We start from the raw sequence: 22,555 nt of genomic DNA, 5'->3' as shown, positions 1-22,555 counted from the left end.
ACTAATATTTAACTGAGACACAAAAACATAATAATAGTAATAATAACAAAATGTGGCGGTTCACTATTGAGGTCACTTAGAGCAACGGCGGGATTAAATTAGTCAAAAATAAATTCATTTCTCAGAGGAAGCTTGAAAATTGATTCCTAATCAAGGTAATCACATTTCAATTTCATCAGGCAAATGATATTATTTTACTTTGATTTCGTATAATGATATTTCATGATTTTATAACTTTCTTCTTTATTTTCAAACATTTATTTTCACACTCTAATCTGCAGCTTTTTTAAACTTCTTTTTTAACATTATTTCTTAATAAAATGTATATTAATAATTTATTAAATGCAAAATATTTTTCTCACAAATAAAGAGCTTGTTTTCTTTTTAAAAAAAAGAAATTGCAAAGCATAATTCTTTGAAATTTATTCAAGAAATTGAAAAATAAATGTATTTTTATATTCTTAGAAACCATATGATTTCATTGCTCATTTTTAGTTAACCAATAATATTCTTAGAGACTGTGTTATTTCAATACTGATTTTCATAAATAATACTGACTCCATAAATAATTTTCTTAGAATTTATTCCACTACTCATTTTTACTTCATAAATAATATTCTTAGAAAACATATTATTTCACTACACCTTTTTACTTCAGAAATGCTTTCGGAAATATCAATATATTTTTTAAATTTCTTTATGATTGCTATATTTTTTTTTTAATCTGGAGAAACTCTCCGAAGCAAAAAATAGCAGCGTAGGTGTTACTATGGCTTTTCTACTTTTATAGCCACTAAACTTTTTTTAAAACCATTTATTGATCTGTGTGTGGGATTCTTTACCCAGAACTATGTTTCATACACAGACAGTAGTGAAAAGTATCGCTGTTGCCAAGATATTAATGTGAGTAATAGAATGTTCCAAGAATTCGATGACCTGGCCACATTTTCCTCTTGCCTTTGTCTATGAGTATTACATGAATAATTTGCTAACTAGTATGTGGCTTCAGGTTAAACAGTATTTTAGAGGATAAAATAAAACTATCTTGTGTATTCATTCATAATATAAGATTTGTTCATTCGTGTAAAATACATTTTCAAGCAGATTTTTTTCAAAAATTCAAAAGAAGTTTGACTGAGAAAATCTAATTTTTCAATCATTTTCTTAAAAACAATATTATTACTTTTTCTAATCGACTAATGATAATTTGTTTTAGAATTTACGTAAACATTTTAACGAAATAAATAAATAAATAAATAAATAATAAACTACAGTTATACTAACTTTATATTCAAACGAGTACATTTAAAAATATTATTAAATATTCAGATTCATATATTTTAATATTCTCCATTTTAATATATCAATTGCCATAACTTTTTTGCGCATAAAAAAATTTCACAAATCGACTATGTTCTTAGTCATTGCTTCCTATTGAAAATCGAAATATTTTCATACATAATTTTAATGATAAGATGAAGATGAAAGCAAACATAAAAAAACTGTGTGAAAATAATTCTCTAACCCATTTATGCACGGGAACGTTTTTGAAAACCTTAAGTTTGTCAGAACTGAAAATTCACATTAACTTTGAATGAAATTAAAAATTCATAGACATTTCCTCCCATAATAGAGTCTACGAAAGTAATTTAAAATAACGAAATTCGCCAATTTTTTTAACAATTTATTTTATAATAATATTGAATAATTCTCGTATTAGAGAAATGGAATTTGGTTTTACCTTCTGAGACACAATGTAAAATACATTGTACAACATTTATATAGTTATATTAATTAAAAGAATAATATTTTACGAAATGTTTTCCTGTTTGTATGCAATAAATTATTACAAAGCGATTGTCTGAGTAGACATTTAATTGGTTTAACCCTCTTTATTGGTTTAATAACAATGATAAATTATAAGAAATTTGAGAAATTCGATTCAAGGAACCTATTGGACTGCTTTATGGAATTTATAGACTCTAATATCGTTGAGTCTTATGGTCATCTCAGTTCGAACATTTCAAGACAAAACTAAGAAGAAATTCGGTAAAAATGACACCATTTCTGAAAGCTTCAAGCATGATCTTTTAAATTATGCTAGCAGTGTTGCCGAGCAAAATCTTCCACAACATTTGGTACTAAAAAAAAGTATAAAAAAATGTTTTCTTACAAGGGAAACTAGGGAAGTGTGACTCGCCAATTTTTAAATAAACTAGCAGGATGTATGCCCTATGAAGAATCATTTTATGGGGAAACATTCGTTTCGGCCCATAGAGGGTCCTATGAGAGATAAAAAATAATTAAGTATGTAGAAAAATCGGTATTTCATTACTTCAATGCAGACTATTAGTTATTGTAATTATCTCATACTCCAATTAATTTTGTGGTACTTTCACGTACTATATAATGCATATTTATTGTCAAAATTGATTTCGAAAATTTTATATATCTGTAGTTTTTCAGAAAAAAAAATAAAAAAAATTGGCATTTTTAAAAAAAAAAAATTTGGCATCAAATTTTTTAAATTTTTTTTTTCAAAAAATTTTCCAATATTAAAACTAGTAAACAGTAATAAATTTCATTTATATGAGAGTCGAAATATAATACGCATTTTCCCAAACTGATGGAATTTTTTCATATTTAATGTGTATCCAAAAATGTGATTTATTAAAAAAAAAAAAATTTTTTTTTCATATTGTTAGATCTTGCAAAAAAATCTGAAATAATTTATGTGATTGCATAAAATTAAATTGCATTTATAAAAATGTTTTCAAATTTGTTTGGCGGGAAATTTGAACTTAAAAAATGTTTAATATTTCAATTCGATTTTTTTCATAAAAGATCAACTGTACTGTATACACAAAATTTGAAGTGATATATCACTTTAAGTGGAAAATCCGTTGATATCTATGTCCTGTGAATTGTTGATATTTTGTCAAAACATTGCTATCTTTATAATATTATTTTTATATTTGATATCCTAGCTAATTTTTGAAATATTTAACTTTAAAAGTTGGCATTAGCTAGGATATCAGGTATAAAGATAATTGCATGAATAATATTTCAAAAATAGCAATGATTTGACAAAATATTGAACAATTCACAGGACAATTTTTTTTAATAATATGCTAATTTTTCGGCAAAAAATTGAAATTTTTTTGAAACTTATTTTTTTTCCATTTTTTTATCAGTTGTGCAATAAAAAAAATTAAGAAAAAAATTGTGTCTATTAAAGCGACAAATACTTACAAATTTTGTTTATATAGTACGGTTGACCTTTCAAGAAAAAAGAAAATCATTGAAAACTGAAATATTTTTTTAAGTTCAAATTTCCCGCCAAACAAATTTGAAAACATTTTTATAAATGAAATTTAATTTTATGCAATCACATAAATTATTTCAGATTTTTTTGCAAGATCTAACAATATGAAAAAAAAAATTTTTTTTATAAATCACATTTTTGGATACACATTAAATATGAAAAAATTCCATCAGTTTGGGAAAATGCGTATTATATTTCGACTCTCATATAAATGAAATTTATTACTGTTTACTAGCTTTAATATTGGAAAATTTGTTGAAAAAAAAAATGTAAAAAATTTGATGCCAATTTTTTTTTTTTTTTAAAAATGCCAAAAATTTTTTTTTCTGAAAAACTACAGATATATAAAATTTTCGAAATCAATTTTGACAATAAATATGCCTTATATAGTGCGTGAAAGTACCATAAAATTAATTGGAGTATAAGATAATTACAATAACTAATACTCAACTGCATTGAAGTAATGAAATACCGATTTTTCTACATACTTAATTATTTTTTATCTCTCACAGAACCTTCTATGGGCCGAAACGAATGTTTCCTCCCAAAATTATTCCTCATAAGGCATACATCCCACTAGTTTATTTCAAAATTGGCGAGTCACACTTCCCTAGTTTCCCTTGTTAGAGTTAGTATGGAAGTAATTCCATATTTTGTCTCATCCTTGCTTATAGATTTTGTAGTATGAAATTATAAACTTAATTTGTAACGTTAAACGTGTAACCATATTTTCATAAACAAACTCGAACCTCGGATTGTTATAAATATGAAAATAAAAAAGCACAGCTCCAAAGTGGCGAAAACTTGACAGAAGATTTTAGAATTTTTTTTAAACTAAACTTCAATTCTGCAATCGGCTTTTCTTTTAATTTAATTTTACAATCGACGTCGAACAGCCGACCTGATTCTCAGTTTACGATCATCAATGTTCATCTCCGTAACATTGTAATCTTAAACCTAACCCAGAAGACAAGGGAAATCTTAGATCAAACATTGGTACTAACTCTCCTTCGTTGAGGACTTATGGAAATAACTCACATTAGCTTTACGTGTCGAGGAAAATCTCCCACGGTTAACCAGATGGCAAGGTTATTCTAACCCCTGATCCGTCTACTACTGAGGATATTTTTACGCTCTGTAGTCGGGTCGAGTCGGGAGCATAATTCGTATCACCCTGCCACCACTGGGAATCGAACCTGGATCACCTCATTGGAAGATGAATGCTCTCTCCTCTAAACAGCCGCGATTCAGCATTCGGCTTTTTACCTTTATAATTTTATAATCCGCGTTATACAGCTGATCCAATTTTCAGTTTACGACTATTAATGTTCTTCTCCATAGCCTAGTAATTTTAAACCTAATCCAGAAAACAAGGGAACTCCTGGATCGAACACTTGGGCAAATTAGCCTTCGCGGAGGACTGTTTTGATGGAACTCACCCACATTTGCGTTACATGAAGAGGAAAACCTGCCAAGGTTACTCCGACGGCAAAGAGATTCGAACCCAGAATCCGTCGACCACTGAGGATATTTTAGGTCTGCATTCGGCTTTTGATGAAAATTGCACGCAAACTCTGGCTCTGCAGAAATTTCAAATTTAATCTTTTTCGTAATTTTACTTTTATTAAAATCTGTACCGTCACCACATCCGTGGTAATTTAATGGGAGTCCTAGTGTTTCAATTAGTTTTAAAGGTGACAGGAGAAATCGAACTAATTAACCTGGTGAAACCTGTGTATGTTTTGGACGTATATAAGATGAACAAATTCATGGATTTCATCTGATTCAGATTAGAGGGCTAAGTAGTATCAAAATAAGTACACATTTTAGTGAAGATTTGGGCAATTAATATCTACATACATGAATTTTCTCTGAAGCACATTGGAAAATTCCGATTTTAACGTTTTGGATCGCTGGTCCTCGTAATAATATATTTAAATATTTTCTAAAAAAAAAGAAGGAAAAAAAAGAAAAGGTTTCGATTTGATGAGACTTTTGTAAGGGTTAATGATGGAACTCACAGATTGTTACTAATACACAGATTGCCACAGACTGTCACTTCCACTGTGGATTGACCTTAAAACAAATTTCCCAGGTTACCGAAGTCAAGCATTACTAGCAGTGATCAGTGAGTGGGTTGGTGAGCCTTTGATCAGCACGCGAAGAAACCGAGGATGCGTGGTATTGGTCTTTGTTAAATTGCTCCACGTAACTTCGCGTGCTGATCATCGGGAAACCAAATCGGGTGAGGTGTCCCCTCTGAAAATCAGAATTGTGATGGCATGTCTTTCCGATCATCCTCAGGAATATTTCTCAGACCGTCACCAAATTCCACAGGCCCTAGTGCGTCGTTAATAGAGTACTACTGCTACAAGTACAACCGCATTTAAAATGGGTCGAATAAACCTTTGCAAAGTTAAACTGGAGTTCTTTCAAGAGAACCAGACTGCTTAATTCTATTAACGTTCATCCAAATTAATTTTTAAAAAAAATTAACAGCATAAAGACATTTCAGTGCATTATTAAATTAAAATTAATTTATGTTAAGTTTACGTGACATAAATAGTTTTTAATAGTTTATGATTTTTAAAACCCTGTCTAAAAAGACCGCTCGGCATTAATAGGCGAATAAATTATAATGAGAGGTTTAAAATGTGATCAAATAACATTTTATGATTACTTATGGCTTTTATGACTTATAAAAAATATCTCTAACACTTTTTTTCTTCTTTTGAGATAGTTGAGACTAAAGAGATTACAGCATTTATCATTTCATGCATGATCATTAAAAATTTCGAAATTTTTATCTTACTATCGAATCCGAGAGTTGTATAGTAAAAATACAAGCAATTTTTATCTTTAAATTCATTAGATTTATCAAATATAAATAATTTCAAAAGCCGCTGTTTAAATAAATTAGCCAATGTTAAGCTCGCGATAAGCAAGAATGGATTTTGGTTACATAAAATACTATCAGGCATCAAAATGGATAAAATTTCCTAGGCTACACGCTCTGAAAAAAATGGGGGATGGTTATATAACGATAAAAATTTTGTTGATGTGAGTAACATCTCAAATTAAACAATAGAATATACGAGTATTATTTTTCATTATCACAGAAGTGTTTTAACATTGTTTAATTATATGAACCATTATAAATCACTTGTCCAAAAAAGAAAAAGATTTTTTAGCGACATAATTTATGAGCTGTGAGATAAATAACAGTATTTTATTCTCTATAGTAATGTGGTCCCCGTAGCAGAAAAGGCATGAAAATATTGAATACCGATGAGAAATTAGATGATTCATCTATTAATTCAATCCATTTTGCCTACCCATTTCAAATTGTGTACTTAAATTAGGTCAATAAACTTTCTGGCCAAAAGCCACATGGTATATTGGAAATCATTCTAAGATTCTCACTTCTGAAAAAAAAAAATCATAAATGAAGGCTTAATTTTAAGAGAATTCTAAACTTCTTGAAACTTAGTATGCAAGCAATGGATCAGTTTCTTCCAACAGGTCTGCTGTGATTGATTTTTTATGTTTCGCACACTGAACCTTGCAGACATCATTGACAAATATTTCGTCATAAAATTGTTGAAAAGATGCCAACTAAGTGGGAGTATTTTTTCGTGTCTAACACTATTACTAAAAAGTAGGGTCGCTGAAACACTAAATAGGTCACAAACTTATGCAAATGAAATTAAAAGAAAGAAAAAAATATTTTGTTTGTAACAATGCATTTTTTTTCTTATAAACCCGAAAAATTTCTGATTTTAATATTCTTGGCTTTGTGAATTTTATGAATACTAATGTTCAAATGTTCAAACTTTGTTTTAAACTAATCGAAATGCTTGGTTTATTAATTAAAGTTGAAAAATCTCAGTTTAAATGTGAACGAAAGCGTCTCATGAACCGCTAGACATAATGTAAATTATTTCATGCTTCAATAAAATCCATTAAATGTATTGCCTTATACCTTATACACAACTTTTTAATTTAACTTTTTTTCGTGAAATTCCACATTATCACCTTTTCTGCATACTTATATTTTGTCTAAAAGTATAAAAGCAAACACTTCTGATTTGCATATTTTATATAAAGAATATATGTGCTTGAATTTTGAATTGAAATTCAGACAAAGGGTTGTTGTTAACAAGCAAAGAAAAGAAAAGAGAGAAAGTAAGAAAAAGGGAAGAAAAGAAAAATGGGCAAAGAAAAGAAATAGACTGGAACGTTATACATTTTTTGTATATGATTATGACAATTGGAACTTGAGTGTTTTGATACAATCTAGGTTCAATCCCTTATTAGAACACCCTTTTTAGATTTCGAAAATTGACTTTTTAACTTTATTTTTATTAAATAGCATTCTGGTACTTTTGAACTTTGTAAATTCATCCGATTATAAGTAACATACGCCCGTCTCTTATTAATTAGATGTAATAATAATGAGCATCATAATAGTTCTTATGCTTTAATCGTAATTTTAAAAAAATGTCTTATGTTAGGGACTTTTTATAATAGGGACCTTATATTATGGGTATATTTGGCAAAAAATGACGCACACAATTTTAGTATATTAGTTTTGTAACAAAGTACTTTGATAAAAATTAAGTTATTTAAATATATGATTAAAACTATCCCATAATTATTTCTAAATGCTATTAATTTCTGAAGATCTGCAAATCGTTAAGGGAGATCGTTTTTCTTCCTTCCTTCCTTTTAATAGGTTTTGATAACATTTTAAAAAGCTATTTATTCTGCTCTGGCGAAATTTTGGCCTGGTGGTATTCTGCCCACGCGACGTTGTATCTTCGAGAGATTACGAAAGAAAAGAAGTATTTTTGAACACCCTTTGTCAGATAATCAAACAATAAGCTTTCAACTTCTGGTGATTATTTTGTTTGCAATAACTGCATACAATTTCGTAAACCTAGCTGAAATATTTATTGAGGTAGACATTAAAAAAAACGAAGTAATTTTTCGTTTTACGATTTTTTGATATAACTTTAAAAATATTCAATAAAATTAAACAGAATCTTTAGAGCAGTTTAAAACTAATTACAAAATTATATTGATTCAAAATTTAAAAATAAATTGTTAAAAACTGGCCATTTTGAGACTTTTTAAGAAGTGCAAAAATTACTCAGAAAATTTTTTGAAAGTTTTAATTTGTTTTTGTTTTTATTTGAAAGTTTTAATTTGAAAGTTTTAATTTGTTTTTAAGATATCAGGCTTCTTTTATTAGCACCAAATACTATTCACTACGAAATTATATAAAAAAATTATTTTAATTTTTTACGCACATGAGCAGTACTTGTATAAGAGAAATACTTTAAATATTTATATCATACCCAGTTTTTAACGAATTTTTTTGAAATTTTAAAAGCAATAATTCTGTACATAATAAGGGTGGTTATTTCTGATTTACCATTATACCTCTCCGATATTTAGAAGAAGAAAAAAGCATTTTTAAAGAAGTGATGCGCGAAAACTTTTTAAACACACAAATGAGTCGCGGTGGCTTAAGGATTATAGCACTCGTTTCTCAATGTGGTGACTCAGATTCGAATCCTAATAGCAATGGCTAATCGATTAGCATTCTGTCCCCGACTTGCACTGATCATAGTGCTGATGTAAAACATGGTCAATGGTAGACAGACCATGAGTTAAAATCCAATTTATGTCGGGCTAACAGAAGGTGGTTTTCGTGATTTTGCTGTCCATGTAACACAAATCCGGGTTAGTTCCAACACAAAGTCCTCGATGAAGGCTATTCTGTCCCAATATTTGATCTAGGAGTTATCTTGCCTATTAGGTTGGGTTCAAAGTTACAAGGCTACGGAATTGAACAGTGGTCGTCGTAAAACAAAAACGGGTCAGTTGTTTAAAGCCCGTCTATGAAATAAAATAAAACGTATAAATGGAATATGAAAGAAAAATGGTTGAAAACCACGATATTAGGTAAATAATGCATAATAATATAATTCAGAATTTAGTAATTAGATACAAAAGAACATTAAAATCATATGTTTAATATTTCACGTCTGTTGTTTTTTTTATTAACAGAAAAAAAAATAGAAATACCAGTGAAACATTGCTTTATTTGAAAGAAATTTTCTTTCATGGAACTTAAGTTACAATTCTCTCAAACGATTTTCTGTTATGATTTTAAAAGTCGTGGCAACGGTATATGTCTTTGCTCTTATGAATCCAGACAGTAAGAATAAAATGCGATTATTTTTGTTGTTTTTCCCATCATTAACGTTAAAGAATAAGTGAGTTTCCATGGTGCTTGTGCTCATTCGACCTCAGTATACATAAAAAAAAAGAAAAAAAAAACAATTCCAATACATGATATACCAGACATCTGTGGGTAAATTGAAGTGATTTTACTATGTTTCATGGTAGTTTCAGAACACGCTGAAATTGTTTCGAGTGATTTCATATGTTACGAATAAACGAATGGTTCAAAAATTGTGACTGATCGAAATCGATTATCCTTTGTACGTGTCTAGTTTGATAAATATAGTAAATTTTAATACAAGAAATATTTTTGGAATATATTCTAAACGATAATTAAAAAATGAATCCAATATTAATGCATCGAACTTCATATTTTTTGATCATATAATTTTATTTTTTATTTATTATTATTTGGTGAGAGTTTGAATTTGACTTATGATAAGTTATAAGCACTTCTTTCTCTAAAGGTGATAAGCATGGCTAGTATTTAATTCGAATGATACTTATGTTATATGTACTTAGTGTTCAGTATCAATAAAAATTACTTTCTTGTTTAAAAATATTATCACTATAATAACTTTATACGTGGAATTTCAGGACATCATATTATTTTAAACAACAATATAATGAGAAAGACTATCGATGCGCATAAGAGTATTTGTGATTAAAATCTGGCCTGAATTATTTATTGCTGTTTCTCGATGTAGATATTCAAATAGGCTGTTTTTAATATACAATAATATCGAAAAATAATAACAAACATACAACAAGTTTTCCTTTTTACTATCGAATTATTATATTCTTATAACGATATGTTAAACTAATAAGTATACTTTCATTAGTACAGAACTAATATATTTCGGAATAATATTAAATAATCATCTGTAAAGTATAATCGAATGAATCAATATATTTTTATACTTATTTCAGCATCTGTGAAATCGGTCTCCATTTCTTGAATGGAAAACTCGTTATACAACTATATACAACAACTATACATACACAACGTTGAAAATATTAATCTATTGTGACCTCATTATTTTAAAGTCACTAATCTAACGTTTAAAAATATTTTTTAGAAAATCGAGTTGTAAGAAATAAACAATTTAACTAAAGAGACTTTTCAACCTTAGCAGCCATTTTAACTCGAAATCGGCTCCATATGAGTCCTATAAGAACAGGCACAGAGAGACCAATATTGGGATGCCTAAATTTTTTAATATTGGTCCTAGAATGGTCTATATAGCGCCTATATTGGCTAAATAATGAATATAAAATATCGGATGAATCTGACATTTCTATATATGGCCGGCCGATATTTGTTGTAAAGTGGCTGCAAAATACTGAGTGAATCTGACAATTCTATATATGATCGATATTGGTTGTGAAGTGACTGTAAAATACCGAGTGAATCTGACAATTCTATATATAGTACCGCTCAAAAGTATCANTCTCTCAAACGATTTTCTGTTATGATTTTAAAAGTCGTGGCAACGGTATATGTCTTTGCTCTTATGAATCCAGACAGTAAGAATAAAATGCGATTATTTTTGTTGTTTTTCCCATCATTAACGTTAAAGAATAAGTGAGTTTCCATGGTGCTTGTGCTCATTCGACCTCAGTATACATAAAAAAAAAAGAAAAAAAACAATTCCAATACATGATATACCAGACATCTGTGGGTAAATTGAAGTGATTTTACTATGTTTCATGGTAGTTTCAGAACACGCTGAAATTGTCTCGAGTGATTTCATATGTTACGAATAAACGAATGGTTCAAAAATTGTGACTGATCGAAATCGATTATCCTTTGTACGTGTCTAGTTTGATAAATATAGTAAATTTTAATACAAGAAATATTTTCGGAATATATTCTAAACGATAATTAAAAAATGAATCCAATATTAATGCATCGAACTTCATATTTTTTAATCGTATAATTTTATTTTTTATTTATTATTATTCGGTGAGAGTTTGAATTTGACTTATGATAAGTTATGAGCACTTCTGTAAAGGTGATAATTCGAATGATACGTATGTTACATGTACTTAGCATCCATTAAAAATAAAATACTTTCCAATTTAAAAATATTATCACCATAATAACTTTATACATGGAATTTTAGGACATCATATTATTTTAAACAGCAAATTAATGGGAAAGACTATCGACGCCCATAAGAGTATTTGTAATTAAAATCCGGCCTAAATTATTTATTGCTTTTTCGCAATGTAGGTATTCAAATAGGCTGTTTTTAATATAAAAGAATATCGAAAAATAATAACAAACATACAATAAGTTTTCCTTTTTACTATCGAATTATTATATTGTTATAACGATATGTTAAACTAATACGTATACTTTCATTAGTACAGAACTAGTATATTTCGGAATAATATTAAATAATCATCAGTAAAGTATAATCGAATGAATCAAATCTATTTACGAATCAATATATTTTTATACTTATTTCGGCACCTGTGAAATCGGTCTCCATTTCTTGAATGGAAAACTCGTTATACAACTATATACAACAACTATATATATATACAACGTTGAAAATATTAATCTATTGTGACGTTATTATTTTAAAGTCACTAATCTAACGTTTAAAAATATTTTTAAGAAAATCGAGTTGTAAGAAATAAACAATTTAACTAACGATACTTTTCAACATTAGCAGCCATTTTAACTCGAATCTATATGAGTCCTATAAGAACATGCACAGAGAGACCAATATTGGGATGACTAAATTTTTTAATATTGGTCCTAGAATGGTCTATATAGGGCCTATATTGGCTAAATAATGAATATGAAATATCGGATGAATCTGACATTTCTATACATGGTCGATATTTGTGGTAAAGTGGCTGTGAAATACTGAGTGAATCTGACAATTCTATAAATGATCGATATTGGTTGTAAAGAGGCTGTAAAATACCGAGTGAATATCACAATTCTATATGGGACCGATATTGATTGTAAAGTGTCTCTAAAATATCGATTGAATCGGACAATTCTATATAGAGCCAATATCGGGAAAACAACGGCTATTTGAACCCGTATTGAGCCAAGATTCACCAATATTGGTCCAATGAGGGCCCAAGTAATTTTGCTGCTACGACACGAATCATATCAGTTTATTGCTTTTAAAGTTTTGAGGAAGAATTCATGGAAATTTTAAAAAAAAATTATAGATTGCTATTTCTCCTAATCTAATAGAGCAATCCCTTTATTTTCTACCTTTTTTGAGAGTTATTGTGCTGCCTAATACTAATACCATATAATCAAAAGTGTGTTAAGTACAAAAAAATTTCGATAAAACTCAAATTAAAAATTTAACCTAGAATCGGAGATGGCGAGGGCAGAGGCCTCTTCACTTTCTGTCACTACTCGCAATCTTAGTCTACAAGCTATCCAGATAATTTAAATTTGTTTGAACAGGACTCAATTGTTTACATATACCTTTTCAAAGGTTGAAGTAATTATGATCGAATTGATTTCAGATGGATTATTCGATTTGACAAGGTTGTGGGAAGGTCGCTTATTGCGATAATAATTCAATAGCACTTGAATATTAAATAATAAGAATAATTAATCAAACCATGCAAATAGATACAATAATGAAACCTCCGTTGTCAATAACACTTATTATCTCTATTTCTCAAACTCTCACTGCCCTTGATTTATTTTATTTATTTACTTTTATCATAACTTAAAAAAAGGATAAATAAAAGAGATAGTGTTAAACTATTGTCGAGAGAAATTTCGCATATTTTCAAAGGACCTACAGCCAAAGTCACCTGTTTAAACTTATTTCTATGGCTTGTTTGCAATGATTGTGCTTGATTACAATCAATTAAATTGTGCTGCCAGATTTGTAATGTAACTGGTTTCACTCAAGCAACAATATTGGGTGAGGAGATTCAGACAACAAAACGCCTTTTACCGACCTTTTTGAAGGAGGCGAAATAACTAAACGAATCGTGAGTTTAACTTCTTGTCATCGGGCTAACTTCAGAAGAATTTCGTGGTTTTAATCTGTTAGTTTCACACAAATGTGCATTAGTTTCACCCAAAAACTCCTAAAAAAAAGAGTTTGCCCTCGTTTTTTATCCATATTTATCATGTTTTCTGTTCAACTTTAGAAGACTCTGGAGATAGAACTCGATCGCTTTTCAAGTATTTCGCCAAAACAAATGCTAGAATAAACTTCCCTTAAATCGAATTATAGTTTTTTCTACTTATTTATTTATTTATTTTTTGTTGTTGACCAGGCGTTGATAGTCATGATGGCTCCTATTTTAATTGAAAATTTTGTGTCCAGATATAATTGATCCAATTTTTCAAACAGAATTATTTCATCTGAATCAATAAATACAGAGAAACCACCTTATGTATACATTAAATATTTCAATTGGGATCTTAATGTAGACAAGCAGTATTCAAAATTGAATTGGAATTACAGAATATTTTTCTAGAGTCCTATATAGCATTCATGCACTCTTTTTTAAGGGGGGGGGCGTCACTAATGTAAACATGGGTCTATTTCGGAGAAATTCGGGTTGTATAATCGGGTATAATTAATAATTTCACAATAAAAATGGATGTTTTACAAGTTATTTTTACTTTGAACAGTGAAACTTTCACATTATTATTCGACAATGCGTTTAATTCATATACTTAAAACAAAATTATTTTTTTAAAGTCATTTTCTTTTTTCTACAGAAACAGGACCTTAATTTTTATGTATTATCAAAAACAGTATCCTGGCAGAAAGAATCCGAAGGTAATTTTAGATTCAGAAAATTATAAATAGATTTTTCACAAAAACAGAGCCTTTTACAAAAAGTCTGGACAGACCACGAAACAATTTTTAACAAAATCACAAAACCAGGACAAAATTTCGCAAATTCTAAAGATTGTAAGATGATTTTTCCCAATTTTAAACAAGCAGGACATTTTTGCAGAAATGACTCTTGTTTGATGTGCAAATCTTTAGTCATGTGAGTTATAAGTTCTATAATGAATATATTAGTTATAAATCAAAAAATAACTATTCGAGAGAAAGTTGTATAAAAACTATAATTTTTAATAAACGAAAATGAAGAATAATGCACTGACGCAAATTCGTTTGATAAAAGATGAGATACGGAAATAATTGTAAATGAGAAAGTTGTTAATTGAAATACCCTTTCGTGTCACAGTGGGGGAAAAGTTTCTCAACAACCTCTAGATAAGTTAAACACTTCCTTATAAAGGCAATAAAATAAGGAAAAATGTTGCCACTTCCTCTAATGGTAGTGTTCAAAGCTTCATTTGAAGTTAGTAATTCGTTTTATCTAACCTTCCATTGGAGAAACTAACGCATGTTACAAAAATTGGATAGAAAGCTATATTTAGTAATAATATAAGTATGAAAAAAAAGTCAGAAATCAGCGCCACGAAATTGAATCCTAACAGTGGATAATTTCCTTTATTTTAATTTCAAGAAAGTTAAAAAAAAAAGTTACGTTTTGTCTTTAATCATATTATTCTGGTTAAAAAATTAAACTTGGTATACCGAAATTACAGAGAATTCTCTCTATATCAAGAATTCACCATAGATAAAAGTTCGTTATACGGAAGTTTGAGATTTTGCAGTAGTTTAGGTTAATTTTACAAACTTTTTTTTGTCTGTGTGATAAATTTAAAAGAATGTTATTGCGTTTTTTGATTGAAACTGAAGTAATGCATATTGAGAAAATTTTAATTAGTTTTTATTGTATAAATAAAATGATCAAAATATAAATTTGTCGAATATGACATAGTAGTATGTAATCCAATCAAAGTATGAAATTGATTTAAGCAAATTTCAAGAAAAAAATACTAAAAACACTATAAAATAATTTGTAAAACACTATAAAATAATTTGTCAAAATGGAAAAACAATAAAGCAGCCAAAACCAAATTTGTCTAATCTGAACAATTTAAATAAAAAGTTAGAAATCCAAAAACAAGCAAAAACGAAATTCTGAAGATATGCATTTTAGCAAAAACAGCACTTCATCAGGGGACACACTGTCTGCTAATACACTGTGTGTTAGCAGACAGTGTGTCTCCTGATGAAGTGCTGTATTTGCTAACATACATATATTTAGAATTTCGTTTTTGCTTGTTTTTTAATACAATACACTGTGTGTTAGCAGATTGTGTGTCCCCTGATGAAGTGCTGCTTTTGCTAACATACATATCTCTAGAATTCCGTTTTGGCTTGTTTTGGGGTTCTAACTTTTTACTTACATAGTAATATTTAAANCTTGTTTTTGTTCTTTTAATACAATACACTGTGTGTTAGCAGACTGTGTGTCCCCTGATGAAGTGCTGTTTTTGCTGACATACATATCTTTAGAATTCCGTTTTTGCTTGTTTTGGGTTTCTAACATTTTATTTAAATAGTAATATTTACATTTAAATAGTAATATTTTATTTAATAGTTACACAGAGATTCAAATCTTCCCATTGCAACTTTGTTTAAAAATAACGTAAATTTAAAAGAAAACTTCTGAATTTGTTAGAGGATGACAAGCACTTCAGTACACGCAGACTATTATTCAACAATTTTATTAAAAATTTCTTTATAGGGAGTAAATTTGCTTTGTGGTACTTCGTTGTGTGAAAATTAACGTATTTTTCTCTCCTTTCTGTAAAAGTGTCCTGTTTCAGGAAAGAAATTGTAGTAATGAATTTGATAAGGAATTGGAAGAACTAAAAAGTTCTAAACATTTTCTATAATCTACCTGAGGTATTGAGTAATAGTGCTCCATCTGGTATACGAAAGTGAATGTGTATCATCTTGCACTGTGTCGGAAGTAGCGCGCTGCAAGTAGAGAAACTACTGTAGTCGCTGCTTTTTTCCCGTCGTTTGTAGCGGAGTGCGCTACTTTTTAAAAGAAGTAATGTAGGGAGTAGTGCGATATATATAAAAAAAAAAACAGTAGTTTGTAGTGATTCCTAGCAACTACTTTTAACGTTCGTTGAGTAAAGAAACAAAGTTCGAACGCAAAAAAATTTTCGAATCTGATTGGTGCAGATCCTTTACCGGCCCGTCAACGAGAATGTCTCTGTGGCCGAACTTTAATAAGATCTGCGTCTGATGCTCAGAAAAAGCGGTGTTAAATCGGTCGAATTGTTCCTGAGAAATTGAATTTTAAATACCTGACTTTTTTAAAATTCGATTTCATAGGAACTATAAAGTGCTTTTTTGTGCCTGATTTAGTAACTTAAAATATCGTCTTCATTAATTAATTAGTATATATGAGGTCATCTCCTCAAAACTATTAAGATTGAGTCCTAGAACGTGAAGATCCGATCATTGGATCAAAAGTTAATCAGGGTGGTCCTTTTTTTGTTTTCGCACTGTACTTAATTTCTTGAAGGATATGAAAAAGCATTGATCATTTAAATCACACATATTTAATAATTTCCCAGAATTTTTTAAATTAAATATTCACTGTCGAGAAAAGCATAGAGTTTGAAGGTTAAAAGAACAAAGTCGTAAAAAAGTGCTGTAGAATAAAAAACTATTTCATGTAACCGTGTATTAAAAATTCTTAATAACTCCTCATATTTAACCCAGCCAATTTTTTATTCGGAATCATTTTGAATATTGGTGAAGTTCTCTATAGTTACGTTTGTCTTCCAAAAGTAGTGAAGTAGAAAATAGTTAGTTGTCGCTACATTTAAAAAAAAAGTAGTTGTAGTTAACTAAATTTGTAAAAAAGTAGTTTCAGTTGTAGTTAACTACAAAGAAAATGTAGTTTTTCTACCATTGATCTTGCACTATCAACAGCGTGCGAAAAATTTGCGTATGCGAATTAGGAGATACGAATGAGAACTAGCATGCTAAAATATATTTACCAGCGAAAAACACGTCAATCAGGTTCTTATTCGCATCTCCGAATACGCATGTGTTTTTTTTTTCTTTTTTCGTATGCGGTGTGAATGACGTGGGAACTTCCTTGTATATTATGAATTTTCTTAAATTTTCCAGAAAGACATGAATGAGACACAAAAGCTTTCTTTAATTTCTAAAAGTCCGCTATTCATGAAACTTCCTTCCAGCAGGTACTAGTTTAAAATGTGTTGAACCTCCTCTTGTAATTTTTTCTAACACGGTTCGTAAATGATAGTTTCTACACCCATCAAAATTTCACATTTTTCAAGATTCCACTCTTTTTACTTTTTGATCAAATTTCCTGTTCTTTTTCGTCTCTCTGAATTTTACAAATGCATTTTAATTTCTTTAAAAAAAAAGCTAGCACTCAAAAGAAAAATCATCAAATTTTCATTATGATGAATTTATAAATATATACTTCATTGAATTCTTAACAGAAAGTAAATTAAATTGAACATCTTAACTTCTTAAACATCTTATACATTTAAACATCGCCAGGAATAGAATAAAAGATTTTTAGATTGGTGTCGTGCTGTGAATATAATTCTTGTTCAGTGCACACAAAAAGAAAACTGACTACTTTGAGTAATTTTTGATCTAATGATCGGATCTTCACATTCTAGGATTTAATCTTATTGGCTCTTCGAGGGGGTGATCTCGAATGTGTTTATCAATAAGTGTAAACGATATTTTCAGACAGAAAAGCATACTTTCTCAGTATTAACATACCTTTTTTTTCGACGGATTCGAATTTCTGACCCCCAAAATATATGGGTTAGACGCAATCTGGGAAATGTAGTCCCTATAGTTTGGTCAAGAGAGCGCTCCAAAGTTTGGACCCCTTAACGTTAATTTTACTTTTTGTGTCTTTTGCTATATCTCGAGAACTCTTTAAGCGAATTAAAAAGAAATTTGCAAACAGTTATAAAATTCGTTTATCCAAAGATGATTTAATGTAAAAAATTATTTTTTATAAGTATCTTGATTATTTTTTATTATTTTATTTAATAATGGTCAGAAAAAATTTGAATTGCAAGTTTTTGCATTATTTTAAGAAAGAAAATTTTCTAAGGCAAAACACAAAATTTTCGGCAAAATCGGTCGTATAGTTTCTGAGAAATCGAATTTTATATATTTGACATTTTTTGACGCCTCATTCGTATTGCCTCATTCTCGCCACTCTAATTCTTGACTTTTTTTTTTCATTAAATTAATAGAATATGAAGAGGTATATTTTCGCTGGTGATTTAAGGGCATCTAGACTTAATAAGGTAAAAGTTATCACTCAACAGCCGTTAATTTGGTCATTGGCTCCACAATTTACTGACCGACGACGTGATAGTGACAATGAGGAGCATTATGCACCGATTCCCATACAAGCTGTTCAAGAAGTAATCGAAAAGAGAACTCGGACCTATATTATGAGGACTCGGTATGCCTTCAACTTACTGCGACAGCGCGACTCAGATATAAATAATCTGAAAACACATTTGCTCATTCTCGTCAAGATGACCTCGTCTCGTTTGTTTAAAAATTTCAAGTTTATCGTGTAACATTTTTGATGATAAAAAGAAATTTACTCTTTCCTGATATTTGATAATAAATTATAAGAGACAAAAACATAAAATCTAAAATGTAACTGTTCCTAGATAAAATTTTCTATCGCGTGATTTCGAGACAAATTTGATATGAATTCGGAGATTGAAAAAATGTCAAGCGACTTTTTTTTTGTTCAACAATCAAGATTGAAAGAACGATTTTCATAAAAAGTACACTTCAATTAAAACCCGTGATACCAATTGGATTTTTTTATATATATTTTCCTTTCGGTTTTTGTATCTATTGTAGTATATATATATATTTAATATCCATTTCGTATCTATATAATAATTAAAGAGTTTGTGTTTGATGGTATCTGTGTACATCATATAACAAGGGGCACAAAGGATTTTCAGGGAGGTGTAAGTTCACCTTCTTGCTTGATACCCCTTGCGTTCGTTCGTCTTATAACTTTAGAACAATTTGTGCTAGGATCTTGAAAATTTGGCCTGCGGGTGAAAGGGGAAAATTTTAGGTCGAGATTTTGAAAATCTCTCAAAAAAATTCTCAGAAAATCTCTCAGAAAAACGTCCGTTTGGAAGGGAAGTTTGATAAACGATTTTTTTTTTATAGTTTCTTGCAGCTAAAGCTGCAGACGATTTTTTTTCTTCCATTATTTTAAAAAATAACAACATTGATTTTTGTTAGCTTTCAGCTCGCTTTTATCAAAAACGCTTTACTACACTTTTTCTTAAAATAATTATTTATCTATGATTCCTTATGTCAGTTATGCAAAAGTAAAATCAACGAAATTGACATGTTGGGGCGATGCCTTCGAGTTCGTATTTTAAAAACAATCTGAAGGAACGTGTTTATATTCGTTATGTTTTTTAAACATATTTTTTATATAAGTCTAAATAATGAAAAATTAACGGTTGTCATAAAAATAAAGTTATGTACTGAAGTACCATTTCATCTGTAAACTCGCTTAATTTTGATAAATCTTCACTACCAGGAGTTGTACGCGATAAATAGAATCATTTACGGTGCAAATGATACTGAATAATACTAATCTTTATTCAGATGAGTAAATCTTTAAGCGTAAATTTTGCTTAACCTAATACTGTAAAGTCCCTGGAAAGGATCACAGAACAGGTAAGAATTTTTTAAAAAAAATGAAACTATTTTACATTTTTTAATTACCTTGATATATATCTTTCATGTTTGGTGTGTAGTGTTAAGTGAATATATTTATTGATATTTATAACCTAATTTGTCCTATATGAAGAATAGGTCCTCGGTAGCAGAGGGGTGAATCTGCAGCACAATCTTCATCCATCTAAATTAGTCTGTGATCCTTATGCAATCAGACAGAGATTATTATTGTAAAAATCAAATTAATCCATCATATACGAAATAAGATTTGCCCATATAAAGTCCTTAAAAAATTATAAATAAAATTTTATGTTGTTTAAATTTAAGTTACATTGTATACAATGACACCAAAATAATAAAATAAATACAGTTACGTCTGCAATCATATAGCAGAAGAAGAAAAAAAACTTCTTTACTTTCTCTATTCTTTGCGGTGTTCTCTTCAATTCTACTTTTAAGTTTTTACAGGAAACAAGTTTAGAGATGTTTTAAAAAAGGATTCGCAGCAATTCCCTCCCTTTTGTTTGTTTGCTTTTGATCTAATATAAAGAAAACTAGGATGAAAAATAATCTGCAGACGCTTTAATAATCTGCAGAAATCGCCAAAATCTGCAGAAGTTCAAAGTGTGCCCACTGTCACGCTGGGGATTTGTGCAACCAGTATTTTCATAGACTATGACGGGCCATAACGCTTTTGGTATAATATATGAGTAGAAAAATCTCCGGTCGTGACGCTTTTGTGAAGCGACCGAACATACTTCGTTCGTAATGTTTTATTAGTTATTATGTAATGAAAAAAAATTATAATTTGAAAGAGAAAGGAAGATTTCCCTCATTAACGTAAATTACCATAGAAATGATTCACAAATTGCATCACATTTTCCATGACTAAAGAATATTACCTAAAAAAACGAAACTCAGCGGCGCGACAACCCATAGAGGGCCAAGGCCTACTGTACCCATTTCAGTTTTCTTGACCTTGGGCTCTGAGGTGGAGGAGCAGTTGTTCCGGTCAGGTAGTCAGCCGAGCGCGGAACCTCCAGTGTTTAGTTCCCAAGCATGCTTGGTACTCATTTGAAGGGATGAAAGGATAAAAGAATATTGCCATTGAAGTCTTAATTCAGCATCTATAATTGATGTTCCAAATCAATAAATAAACAAAAGGACTTTAATGATTCAACCCACGTTTTTCTTATAAGACTTAAATTAGTCACCAATAGTTAAGCCACAATCCCTAAGTTCGAACCCTTTAACCTTTAAACGAGATATTTGAAAAGTTAATAATAGACACAGTAAACAAGACTGGACAGTTGTACTCTTTTCGCATTTAAAGTATGAGTTCAAAATATAGAAGAAAATAAATCCTAAAAACGTATCTTTTATTTTATTTCGTATACCTGATACCGTAAATGACAGAAATCAAGAGAATGTCGACTTTTACCGGTGAATGTCAACAATCACATAATCGCTTTGGTGAAAGTCCGAAATATTTGTTATATCCGATTTGATATTAATTTATTCGCTGATGTAATTATATTTATTCGACACTTTAACATCTGTTGAGGATAGATTAGGAGAAATATTAGTATTCTGAGTACCGGTTAAATGTATACGGGCAGTGGCACTTGACCTTAAAAAATCATTTATGTGGAGCATACCAGGCCAATGCCTACCGGGCAGCGGCACTGAACCTTAAAAACACATTAATGTAGGGTTTACCGGGCAAATGTATACTGGGAAGTAGCACTTAACATTAAAACAGTGTAGGGTATACCTGGCAAATGTATACCGGGCAGTGGCACTTAACCAGATCTAGTATATGTTTCGGATATTTACCAAGGGGCCTATGTGATTGTCAACATTCACCGGTGGAAGTCAACAACTACCCATTTCTGTCATTCACAGCAACATACCAATGTTGAGAAGATGTTGTTACCGGACAGGTTACAGAGTTACCAGCGGTCTGAAAAACTACATTATTTATGTGGTTAACTTCAACCACTTAATCACAACTGCTTATTTTTAAATGTAATATAACTGCAACCTACTTTCAAAGAAGTTACTACTTTACTAATTCACACCCATGTTCACTTAATTTACGCCCATGTTTAACATATATTTGGTTAAAATATTGACTTATTTAAACGGGAATAATTATTAAGAAAGATTTATTCACGTTTAGATGAACCAATTAGTTATTCTAAACCATTTTTTGAAAAGTTGTTGTTTGTACCCTCACCTTTTCATGCCTTTCTAGACAGCGAATATTTAATTTAAGAAATGCTAGGAAATTATGAAATATTTACGATTTTGTCAACTGTTTAATGCTCTTTTATTTCGTCTAAGA

General features: G+C 29.7%; 1 protein-coding gene across 2 annotated transcripts in view; it reads left to right on the top strand.

Annotated features, from left to right (window-relative positions):
* Window positions 1-22,555, top strand: part of LOC107440726 (tectonic-like complex member MKS1) — a 72,416-nt gene that overhangs the window by 1,675 nt on the left and 48,186 nt on the right. Inside the window, exon 1 of one of the 2 annotated variants that reach the window (XM_071177163.1) lies at window positions 20,096-20,208. The exons of the other annotated variant lie outside the window; for it this stretch is intronic. The gene's annotated coding sequence lies outside the window, so the exon portion shown is untranslated. Of the gene's footprint in view, window positions 1-20,095; window positions 20,209-22,555 lie in introns of those variants that run through there. 2 annotated transcript variants of the gene reach the window in all.

Source organism: Parasteatoda tepidariorum, chromosome 2 (assembly GCF_043381705.1).
Source record: "Parasteatoda tepidariorum isolate YZ-2023 chromosome 2, CAS_Ptep_4.0, whole genome shotgun sequence".
In the NCBI taxonomy this organism is placed as follows: Eukaryota; Metazoa; Arthropoda; class Arachnida; order Araneae; family Theridiidae; genus Parasteatoda; species Parasteatoda tepidariorum.
Note: the sequence above shows the minus strand (reverse complement) of the source record. Positions and strands in the feature narration are given on the sequence as shown.